This window comes from Hyaena hyaena, unplaced genomic scaffold (assembly GCF_003009895.1).
Source record: "Hyaena hyaena isolate Hyena2069 unplaced genomic scaffold, ASM300989v1 scaffold_831, whole genome shotgun sequence".
Taxonomy (NCBI): domain Eukaryota; kingdom Metazoa; phylum Chordata; class Mammalia; order Carnivora; family Hyaenidae; genus Hyaena; species Hyaena hyaena.
In genome coordinates this window covers 557,784-570,233 of record NW_024081468.1, presented here as the reverse complement: position 1 = coordinate 570,233, position 12,450 = coordinate 557,784, and the positions used below count along the sequence as shown (strand labels likewise).

At 43.3% G+C, this 12,450-nt stretch overlaps 1 long non-coding RNA gene across 1 annotated transcript in view; it reads left to right on the top strand.

The window, feature by feature from the left end:
- The window catches only part of LOC120222087, a 42,756-nt gene that overhangs the window by 27,630 nt on the left and 2,676 nt on the right, over positions 1 to 12,450 (top strand). The window contains exon 2 of the long non-coding RNA XR_005525960.1: positions 8,776 to 8,876. This is a non-coding gene — a long non-coding RNA (uncharacterized LOC120222087). The remainder of the gene's footprint in view (positions 1 to 8,775; positions 8,877 to 12,450) is intronic.

The window sequence follows — 12,450 nt, the reverse complement described above, 5'->3', positions numbered from 1 at the left end:
GGGTTCCTAATTGAAACAACACAGTCCATTATAGCTAGTTTAAGCAGAGAAGAAATTTGTTACAGGATGTTGGCCAGCTCATGGAATTTCTAGAGGGCCCCAGAAATGAGGTTTGACTAAGCTATGGGGGAATTTTTAATGAAAACACCACTGCCCCATCACGGTATTCAGAGATGGATGTCAGAGGCTCCGTCGCTGCCATCCCCAAAGAACTGGATGGCTCTGCCACTGCCCTGGCCACAAGGTCAGTCCTTCTGAACCCAGGTTTCACATAGGTGTATTTGATCGATGGCACCTGGGTCACGTGTCTGGATCAGATCCACAAAAGGGTCTGAAGATGAGGCATTTCTGACTTTAGCCTGGAGAATGTTGGACTCGTGATGCAGGAAACCGTGAAAATGTAGGGAGGGCATTCAATGATGACAGCTATATACTGTCACTTCTTACTAGCTCTGTGATCCCAGGCAAGACATTTATTTTCTGTGAGCCTCACTTTTCTCATCTATAATATGGGGATAATAGTAATATCCATCTCATAGTGTTGTTGTGGGGATTAAATGCATTGATTTATAAAAGATGCTTCAAAGAGAGCCTGGCACTTAGTAATGCTAAATAGACGCTACCTATAATTATTATGACATTTATATTAATGAATTTGAGCTCTCTTGGCTCAATGTCAGGCACAAAGAAGATGCTCTATAAATGTTTGTTGAATGAAAATCCTGGGCTGAGATGATGGCGTCCAGAACTTCTCTCAGCCCTCCCAGAGCACTGCCGATGGGAGGCCCAGTGCAGTCTGTACTAGCTGATTGTTCACTTTTCCAGGAATTTCATGAGTCGGTTAAGATTACATTGGTAGCTTGGAAACTCCCATGTTGGGAGAATTTATACCATGGCAATCGGCAAAGCCTACTGATCAAGGCTTCCCTCTTGCTAGAAGCAGCTGCTTCATTTACCAGTTAAACATTTACTGGCACGCTGCAGGCGAGGAGCCGGGGTAGGAAGTGTAGGGAATGCCCAGCACCGTGCCATTGTCCTTGGTCCTTTTTGCACGTGGTCCTTCTCCCCAGTTAGCAAATTCTTAGCATCAACTTTATTTTCCAAATGTCAGGGCACATGGATAAACCCCTGGATTCATGGCTTCTTCATGTTTCCCTGGGTGAATACGTCTTTCGCACCGATGAGTTCCTGCCAGATAGTGAGTCCCCTGAGGGTGGCCCCAACACCGAGCATGAAGTCTGGCACGTGGTAGTTCAGGAGGAGGCATTTATAGAATGGCTAGGTGGACAAGGCCTCTAGAGCTGGAACCCCGCCCCCCACTCCCGCCCCACCCTACCCCCCCTGCCCACTGCTTGACAACATTTTGCTCTCCTTTCCTGGTGCCCTCAGAAAGAAATCACCACTCCTGATTTCCTTCCTCATGCCCTTCTGCCATGTAAGAAGGGAGTGTGGTAGAGTTGGGAGGGGGAAGGGCCACTCCAGTGCTGGTGAACCTTGTAAGGGGGACTTGGGGGTGGGGGGGCTGCCTCCTGCTTTGGAAACATTCCTCTGATTGCTCTGCACAGCTCAGCAGGCTGCCCTGGCTTAGGACGAAAAGGAGGGAGAGGCAAACACCCTTCATTTTAATTAAAGCCAACTTTACATTGTTATTCCATTTGCCTGTGTTATTGCTCGAGCTTACAATAAAGTTATATGGTGCCCCCAGGGTGGCTGGAATTGCGTGATAGAATGTGTCCAAGTCCAGCGCTCCAGGACTGTGCCGGGCTGGGCTCCTCTGCAGGGTGGACCAGAGCCAGCCCTGGGTCCTCTTTGCGGTTCCAAGTCATTGTTCAGGCTCAGGCCTGTTAGCAGCGCCTTTATTTACATTTCACTCATTTGAAAAACATTTATCTAGTACTTTCTATGTGCCCATTGGTGGATTAGGTGCCGAGTCTACCTCCAGCACACTGCTGCACGCTCCCTGGAGTACACACACCCCAGTCTCCAGGACCTGGCTTGGTCGTTCTCTCTCGAACAACACACAGCTCCATGTGGACACCCCCGCCCCGCTCCGCGTTATTCTGGCCTTCCTTCTGTTGTTCTGGGGAGGCCTCCGGAACTGAACTGAGCCATCTTTTACATTTAGCGATTTCCTAAGTTCCTTCATATGTGACATTTCTTCTGGTTCTCCCAAAACCCTTGTCCCGCTCTTCAAGATTCAGTGCGAATGCCACTTTCTCCTGGCAGCCTCCCCGGGTCACACCCTCTCCAGGCCCCCTTGGTGCTTTCTTTGCCCTCCTTTCATGAATCTTATTACAAGTTTTAAAATTCTTTAAATTCATGGGCAGAAGACATGAATAGACATTTTTCCAAAGAAGACAGGCCGATGGCCAATAGACGTGTGACAAGATGCTCAACGTCACTCATCATCAGGAAAATACAAATCAAAACCACAATGAGATATCACCTCACACCTGTCAGAATGGCTAAAATCAAGAGCACAAGAAACAACAGGTGTTGGCGAGAAAGGGGCAGCCTCCTGCACTGTTGGTGGGAATGCAAACTGGTCCAGCCACTCTGGAGAACAGTATGGCTGTTCCTCAGAAAGTTAAAAATAGAACTACTCTACAATTCAGCAAAGAATTTACCAAAGAATAAAAAAATGCTAATTCAAAGGGATACATGCCTCCCGATGTTTATAGCAGCTTTATTTACAGTAGCCAAACTGTGGAAACAGCCCGTGTCCACCGATTGATCAATGGATAAAGAAGAGGTGGTATATATATGCAATAGAATATTACCCAGCCTTAAAAAAGAATGAAATCTTGCTATTTGCAACATCATGGCTGGAACTAGAGTATATTATGCTAAGCGAAATAAGTCAGTTGGAGAAAGACAAATACCATGTGATTTCACTCATGTGGAATTTAAGAAGCAAAACAAAGAGCAAAGGGAAATAAAAAAGAGAGAGGGAGGCAAACCAAGAACAGACTCTTAACTTTAGAGAGCAAACTGATGGATACCAGAGGGGAGGTGGTTAGAGGGATGGGTAAAATAGGTGACGGGAATTAAAGAGGGCACTTGTGATGAGCACAGGATGTTGTACAGAAGTGTTGGATCACTATATTGTACACCTGAAACTAATATTACACTGTATGTCAACTAACTGGAATTTTATTTATTTTTTAATTTTATTTTTTATTAAAAATTTTTAATGTTTATTTATTTTTGAGAGAGAGAGAGAGAGAGAGAGTATGAGCAGGGGAGGGGCAGAGAGAGAGAGGGAGACAGAGAATCCAAGAGGGCTCTGCACTGTTAGTGCAAAACCTGATGTTTTGGGGCTTGAACTCATGAACTGTGAGATCATGACCTGAGATGAAGGTGGATGCTCAACTGAATGAACCACACCCATGTGCCCCCCTAACTGGAATTTAAATAAAAACTTAAAAAAAAAAAAACAGAAAACAGAAAAAACTTTTCTAAATTAAGGCTTATTTTACATACAATGAAATGTGCAGATGTCAAGTGTTATTGGATAGGTTTTGACAAAGACATACGCCTTTATAACCATCACCCAAATCAAGATATAGGTCATTTCTATTACCCAGAAATTTCCCTCATGACTATTCCACAATCAGTTCCACTCTCCAGAGGCCATCACTGTTCTGACTTCTCATACAATAGATGAATTTTGCCTGTTCTTGAACTTCATATAAACGCAGGCAACAGTATGCATTTTAAAAGTAATTTTTCAATGTTTATTTATTTTTGAGAGAGAGAGAGAGAGACAGAGCATGAGTGGGGAAGGGCAGAAAGAGAGGAAGACACAGAATCCAAGCAGGCTCCAGGCTCTGAGCTGTCAGCACAGAGCCCGACTTGGGGCTCAAATTCCCAAACTGCAAGATAATGACCTGAGCTGAAGTGAGACTCTGCTTAACCGACTGAGCCCCCCTTCCCCCGGCACCCCAACAGTGCACATTGTTTTGGGTATGCATTCTTTTGCTTTGCATAATGTTTTTGAGCTTCATCCGTGTTGTTGGTGAATTAGTGGCTTGTTCTTTGTGATTGCTGAGTTGTACCCCAGTGTATGGATATCCCCTGTCTATGTATTCATTTATTTGGATTGTTTATGGTTTGGGGCTATTATATCACTTGAATACGAGAAATGGACATATGCCTTCAATTTTCTTGGGTAAATGCCTATGAGTGTAATTGCTGGGTCACAAAGCAGACACATTTTTTTTTCAAAAAAAATTTTTTTTTATTTCTAGGAGAGAGAGAGAGAGAGAGAGAGAGAGAGAGAGAGAGACAGCATGAGCAGGGGAGGGTCAGAGAGAGGGGGAGTCACAGACTGAAACAGGCTCCAGGCTCCGAGCTGGCAGTCAGCACAGAGCCCAACGCGGGGCCAGAACCCACGAACTGCGAGATCATGACCTAAGTGAAAGTTGGACGCTTAACCGACTAATCCACCCAGGCGCCCCAAAGCAGACACATTTTTAACTTTATATGAAACAGCCAAAAAGTTTTCCAATGTGGTTGTACCATTTTACACCGTTACCAGCAATATGTGAGCATTCTGTTGCTCCACATCTTTGGCAGTATTTGCTGCTGCCGGGTTTTTGTTTTGTTTTGTTTTTTTCATTTTTGCCATTCTACTGGGTGTGTAGTTATATCATTTGGTAATTTTAACTTGAATTTACAGATGATTAATGACATTGAGTACTTTTAAATGCACTTGTTGGTACATCTTCCTTTGTGAAGTGACTGTCCAGGTGTTTGCTCAGTTTTTATTGGATTGTTTGTCACTTTATGATTAAGAATTCCTTATATATCCTGAATATAAGTAGCAGGCAAGCTATATTGATCTTTCTTTTTTTCATTATTTTTTTTAATGTTTATTTATTAAATAAAGATAGATAAATAAAAATATAAATAGAGAGAGAGTGCACATGAACAGAGGAGGGGCAGACAGAGAGAGAGAGAGAGAGAGAGAGAATCCCAAGCAGGTTTCATGCTCAGCACAGAGACCAACATGGGGCTTGATCCCATGACCCTGGGATCATGACCTGAACTGAAATCAAGAGCTGGACACTCAACCAACTGATCCACCCAGGCAGCCTTATATTGACTTTTCTTAATGTCCCTTTTTTTTTTTTTAATTTGAGAGAGAGAGAGAGAGAGAGAGAGAGAGAGCGCTGGCAGGGGAAAGGAACAGAGGGAGAGAGAGAGAGAATCCCAAGCAGGCTTCACACCCAGCATGGAGCCTGACATGGTGCTCAATCCCCTGACCTTGAGATCATAACTTGAGCCTAAATTGAGTTGGATGCTCAACTTACTGAGCATCCGGGTGCCCCTCTTAATATCTTTTAATGAACAAAGTTTTAAAACTCGATGAAGTCTAATTTGTCAATATTTTTACTTTATGGTTAGTGTTTTTTTGTATCCTAGGAAATTTTTGCCTAGTTCAAAGTCACAAACATATTCTCTATTTTCTTCTAGAAGTTTTAGTTTTAACTTTTAAATTTAGTTCTATCAGCAATTTTGAATTAATTGTTTTTGGTATGTGGTGAGGTGGTTGAGGTTCAGTCTTCCCCAGTTATTCTAGCACTGTTTGTTGAAGAGATTTTCTTTTTCTTATTAAATTGAATTGATAAAAAAATCAGTTGACAATATATGTAGGGATCTATTCTGGATTCTATGGTGTTAAACCCTTGTCTATCTTTATGCCACTTCCAACTTTTCTTGATTACTGTAGCTTTCTCATAACTCTTGAAATTAAGTAATCTTAAATCCTCTAACTTTTCTTCTTTTACAAGGTTGTTTTGGCTATTCTGGGTCATTTGCTTTTCCAGATAAATTCTTCAGAAAGGGCTGTTGTGATTTTGATTGAGATTGTATTGAATATATCAATTTATTTAGGGGAGAATTGATATCTTAACAATATTAAGTCTACCAATTCATGAAAATGGAATGCCTTTCCATTTCTTTAGGACTTCTATTTCTTTCAGCAGTGTTTTTTAGCTTTCAGTATAGAAGTCTTGTACATATTTTGCTAAATTTATCCCTAAGTTTTTATGTTTTTGATCCTATTTAAAATTTTTTTTTTAGGGGCGCCTGGCTTAGTCGGTTAAGCGTCCGACTTTCACTTAGGTCATGATCTCGTGGTTCGTGGGTTCGAGCCCCACGTCGGGCTCTGTGCTGACTGCCAGCTCAGAGCCTGGAGCCTGTTTCAGTCTGTGACTCCCTCTCTCTCAGACCCTCCCCTGCTCAAGCTGTCTCTGTCTCTCTCCTAGAAATAAATAAAACAGTAAAAAAAAAAAAATTAAAAAAAATAATTTTTTTTTTTAATGTTTTACTTATTTCTGAGAGAGAGCATGAGCAGGGGAGGGTCGGGGAGAGAGGGAGGCACAGAATCCGAAATAGGCTCCAGGCTCTGAGCTAGCTGTCAGAGCCCGACGTGGGGCTCAAACCCACGAACCGTGAGGTCATGACCTGAGCTGAAGTCGGACGCTCAACCGACTGAGCCACCCAGGCGCCCTGATCCTATTTTAAATATTTAAAACTTTTCATTAAAATTTTTCCATTTTATTATACACACACACACACACACAGATATATTTGATATTTAAATTGACCTTGTATCTTGCATTCTCACTAAAGTCATAAAGTCACTAATAAGTTCAAATAATTTCTATTTATAAACTTCTTAGGATTTTCTGTGTTCAAAATTATGTCATCTGTGAATGAAGACACTTGTACTTCTGCCTTGCAATATTTGTGTCGTTTATGTCTTTTTCTTGCCTATCTCACTGGGTAGGCAATCTTCTAGAAATCCTGAATAAAAATGGTAAGAGTGACATCTTTGAATTATTTCTGATCTTAGGGGAAAAAGAACATAATATTTCATTATTAAGCATGATATTAGTTGTAGGGTTTTCACAGATTTTTTTTTATCTGATTGAGAAAGTTTCATTCCTAGATCTCTGAGAGTTTTTGTTATGAATGTGTATTGAATTTCATCAAATGATTTTTTTAGTATTTACTGAGATGGTCATTTGATTTTCTACTTTACTGTGTTAATGTGAAGAATTGCATACTCTTGAGATAAAGTATATTCTTTTTTTAAAATTAATTTATTTGAGAGAGAGAGTAAGCATAAATAGGGGAGGGACAGAGAGAGAGGGAGAGAGAGAGAATCCCGAGCAGGTTCCAAGCTTTTAGCACAGAGCCTGACATGAGGCTTGATCTCATGACTGTGAGATAATGACCTGAGTCGGAATGAAGAGTCAGAGGCTTAACTGATTGAGCCACCCAGGAGCCGCTGTAATTTTTTTTCTTATATTAAAACATTTTTTTTATGTTTATTTATTTTTGAGAGAGAGAGAGACAGAGAGCATAAGCAGGGGAGGGGCAAAGAGAGAGGGAGACAGAGAATCCGAAGCAGGCTTCGAACTCTGAGCTGTCAGCAGGGAGCCCAATGCAGGGCTCGAACTCATGAACTATGAGATCATAACCTGAGCCAAAGTCAGATGCTTAACCGACTCAGCCACCCAGGCACCCCAATTTTCTTTTTTATAATGTCTTTGCCTGGTGTTGGTATGAGGAGTATACTAATCTCATTTAATGAGTTGGAAAGTGTTTCTTCCTACTATATTTTTGGAAGAGTTTTGTATTATTTATTCATGGAGTGTTTGAAAGAATTCATGTTGAAAATATCTAAAGTTTTATTTGTGAGAATTTTTAAAACATTACAAATTCAATTTCTTTAAAGATATAGGGCTAGCCAGATTTTCTATTCTTGTGTCAATATTGGCAAATTGTTTCTTTTAACAAATGTTAATTTCATCCAAGTTGTTGAATTAATTAGCAGAAACTTGTTCATAATATTCCCTTATGTCATTTTCGTGTCTGTAGGATCTGTAGTGATGTCTTCTCTTTAATTTCTGATATTGGCAGTTTGTGTCTTCTCTCTTTTCTTCTTGATCAGAGTAGCTATGGGCTTATCAATTTTATCTATCTCTTCAAAGCACCACAGTTTTATTTTGTTGACTTTTCTTTATAGTTTATTTTCTATTTTAATGCATTACACTCTTAACTTTAATAATTTTTTTTCTTCTAGTTACTTGGTGACACTTTTTCTGGATTTTTAAGATGGAAACTTGGATAACTTATTTTAAGCCATTCTTTTTGCATATAAACATTTAAAGCTATAAAATTTCCTCTAAGCATTGCTTTAGTTACCATCTACTATTTTATGTTGTATTTTTGTTATCATTCTATGCTTATGCTGTCTCTCCATTCAGATCTGTGCTCAGCTGTCAGTTTCTTAGACTCTTTTCCTGATTAATTTACATAAAATAGCCCCTCTATCCCTATAAATCTTTATTCTTTTACCCTGCTTTATTTTTTTTCATAACATCTGATATTATATTTATAACCTATTTATATATTATATTACACATGCATATATTATACATGATGTGATATTATATAGTTATAATTTAGTTGTTCATCTTTTTATTGTCTATCTTCTCCACTAAACTCCTTGGGAACTAAACTCCAGGGACTATTTATTTTGCTCACTGATGCATCCCAGTACTTTAGAAGATATCCGTAAATATTTGATGAATGAAGGTATAAATAATTTAAGACCCTGTGCACATATTCCCTTCATAGAAGTCTTATCTGACAGCCTTCTCCAAATCTCAGACAAGTTCTCCTCACTTGTTTATAATGTTTTTATACTTGCTCATACTTGAACACTGATTATAACTATAACTTTATTGTCTGTCTCAGTCTCCCCCACTGGCCACCTGTCCAAGAGCAAGGACTATGTCTCAATTCACCCATGCTCAAAACAGAGCCGGACACAGAAGAGATTAGCAAATGTTTGACAAGTGAGTAAATGAAGTGTCACCAATCACTCCTGCCTGGCAAATCAGCTGTAAGCTAGATTTGTCTGTTAGACCAGAGGCCACCCCACGAATCTGGAAGATTTCAAGTGGAAAAAGCTTTGAAGTTTAAAAGCTGCTATTGTTTATCTGTGGTGTAGGCACTGAAGGAAGTCTGCACCATGGGTTCCAGTTTAGAAAGCACTTTCGTATACATTGTCTCATTGGACCTTCACAACATTCCTGGGAGGAGGACATTGTTATACTCTTTTTCCAGATGAGGAAGTACAAGTTCAGAAAGTTGAAACCATATAGCCAAGAACTGGGGGATTTGAGACTGGATCCAAGGTTTCTGAATTTTCTAGCCTTTTCACACTTTAGAAAGAGGCACATATGTGACATGGAGGCATATTGGGTTCCAAAGCCTCATGGACCAGGTCACGAGAGGTTCGGTATCTGCTGAGTGGGATGGGATTAGCAGGAGTCAGGATGCCCGCACAGGCTGATGTGGGCACTGGGCTCAGTCTCTGCTGCTTTGATCCACAGACTCAGTCTTATGTAAGGAAAAAAGGTCCTGAATTTGAAACCTGGCCTCTCCTACTATTAGTGAGGACCTTGTGCAAAAGACTTTCCCTCTCTGGACTTTGTTTTTCACATCTCTAAAGTGGAGCTTAAGCACTCACCTAGAACTGCTGTGAGAATAACATGAAAAATTTGTGTAAATGGATCGCTTTTATAAAGCATCCCCTCTCCCTAAGGTAATTTTCACTGGGTCCCTGAAATGTCCTTGTGTTCGTAATATTCCCCCTAATGGTTTACCTCTCATTGATCTTGGACAAAGGAGCCAGGAAAGGATGGCAGAGCTGGGCAGAGGGTGAATTCTTCCAGCTGCCACAGTCCTATCATATCTGGGCTCCCAGTTGGTAAGAAATGGCTCCAGTCCCATGGGGGCAGTTTGGGGGTGAGGTCAGTTGGTACCAAACCACAGCATTTATTAAGCACCTAATAATAATGGCAAGTTACTGTTTACTGACTGCTATTTGTCATTTATTCCGTACATAGAATAGATCTGAGCCCAAATTCCCTGGAGGATCCTGGAAGTCCCTCCTCCCTGGTGATACCAGTTTCCTTTTCCCTAGTCTCTGGATGGTTTGATTCTGTGCCCCGTATTCCAGTGTCTGGCTGTGATCCTGCTTCAACTCAGACCTCTTTTGGGTCCCCTCCCCTAATGTCCGCAGCAGCATGGATTGGACATGCTGTGATATGATTCTACCTGATCTTTTCAGGCACATTTCAGCCACTTGAAGCCTACACCCCACACCTCAGACTCCTTATGAGCCTTTCCTGGAACATGTCCAATATCATTTGACCTCTAGATCTCTGCCAATGCCGTTCCCTTTGTCTGGAGCACCTTTCACAAAATCCCCACTGGCTCTTGACCTCTGCCCAACTTGATGATTTCCTAAGACCTCTTAACCCGTCCAAACCTAACCTGTTTTGGTTAGATGGACTAGGAAGCCATGGCCCTTGAATCCCAGTGCATCCAGGGCAGGGGTGCCAGGTTTAGCAAATAAAAATACAGGACACCTAGTTAAATAGAATTTCAGATAATCAATGAATAGATTTTTTTATTAAAAATTTTTTATTCATTTATTTTTTAGAGGTGGGGGAGGATGGGAGGGTCAGAGAGAGAAAGAGGGAGATACAGAATCTGAGGCAGGCTCCAAGCTCTGAGCTGTTAGTACAGAGCCCAATGCAGGGCTTGAACTCATGAACTGCAAGATCATGACCTGAGCTGAAGTAGGATGCTTAACTGACAGAGTCACCCAGGCACTCTTGAATAGTTTTTAAATTTTTTAAAAATGTTTTTTATTTATTTCTGAGAGAGAGAGAGAGCGCGCGCGCAAAGGAGGGTCCTAGAGAGAGGGAAACACAGAATCTGAAGCAGGCTCCAGGCTCTGAGCTGTCAGCACAGAGCCTGATGCGGGTCTTGAACCCACAAACTGTGAGATCATGACCTGAGCCAAAGTCGGATGCTTAACCAACTAAGCCACCCAGGTGCCCCTTGAATAGTTTTCAATATAAGTGTGTCTACACAATCTTTGGGATACATTTATACTGAGAATTATTTGTCGTATACCTGAAATTCAAGTTCAGCTGGACAGTCTGTATTTTATCTGGCAACCTTAATCTGAGTTTGTATGGATATGATATAGCTCTGCAACCTTATGGGAAGTCATGCTTTTGTTATGGCTCAGACTGAGGAGGACTTGGCAGCCTAGAAATGAACTGGCCCAAGAACCCATCTGGTCTGGGGCCCCACATTGCAGACCACTGCCCAGAGATTGGACGGATGTGCCCAAGTTCACACAGTGGGGGGCGGCAGAGGGGAGGCGGGACATGAGCCCCTGATTCCCAGCCCCGGCTCCCTCCTGTGCCAGCAGCTCTGTGCTCCGAGCTGATGGAGCAGCTCAAGTTCCCACTCCCCTGCCCCTGACCTGCCCTTGGCTGGCTTCAGAGGGGGGTCTGATGACGAAATGTGATCCTGCCATAAAATCTCTACCAAACCAACTCTTCTCACAGCCCACCCGCCCGCCTCAAAGGGGGTCGCCTAATCCTCATTTATGGGGCCTAGCAGCTGGGTCTGGCCTGAACCTTTGAACGTGAGCTTGGGGTGCTCTGGGTCAGCCCAGCCACGGCCAGAGGAACCTGAGAGTGAGGGAATTTAGGGAGGCCAAGCAAGCGGGGGGGCCAGCCGCTCACACCCCCACCTCCAGCCAAGGAGCACCAGTAAGGGTGAGCATATAAACTTAGAGGGGTTGAAGATGGAGGGTCAGCAAGGACGTGTCTTTTCAAGTGTGTGAGGAGCCTGGGCTCCAGTCCAGCAGTGGAGAAGAGACCCTGGTTTGAAGCAGGGAGCAACAAGGGCTATTAGAGAGAAGCGTTGGGGACCTGCAGTCAGCAGACTCTGAAGAAACTGGGGCAGAGCCACGGCAGCTCCACGCTGACAGTGTGGCAAGGGGGAGGATGGAGGGCTGCCGGAGAGTGGAGGAGATGGTGACAGACCCGGGCCCCCCCGCGCAGGGCCACATGGTGCCTCCCTCTGGCTTGGGTGATGTGCTGGCAGCGCACAGACGAGGGGCACGGGAGCGGGCTCTCTTGGGCTGTGCTGGGCAGGAGGGGCCTGCGGGACCCCACTGGAGGCGCCCTGGGAGGGGGGAGCTGGAATAGAGACCAGGTGGGACATCAGCCGCCTGTGGGCCTGGAAGCCACTCTTACTGAGGGGACGCGGGAAGAAAAAGGGCCCTTGGAGTGAGCCCCCAGGAGCTCTGACACCAACAGCTGGGTAGGAGCAAAAGAGTCTGCAGAGGAGGTGGCAAGAGGTTGGAGGTCAGCCGGAGGAGAGGAGGCCACGTGGGACTGGAGGACAGAGTCTGTGCCCTGCGTGCGAGCCCCGCAAGTGAAGCTTTCCCTGGATTTAGAAGCCTGCTCACAGCTCACACTGGTTCTGAGGCTGTGCTGATTTGCCAAGCATGGGAGGTGGGGGCATGGGAGGTGGGGGCATGGGAGGTGGGGGCAT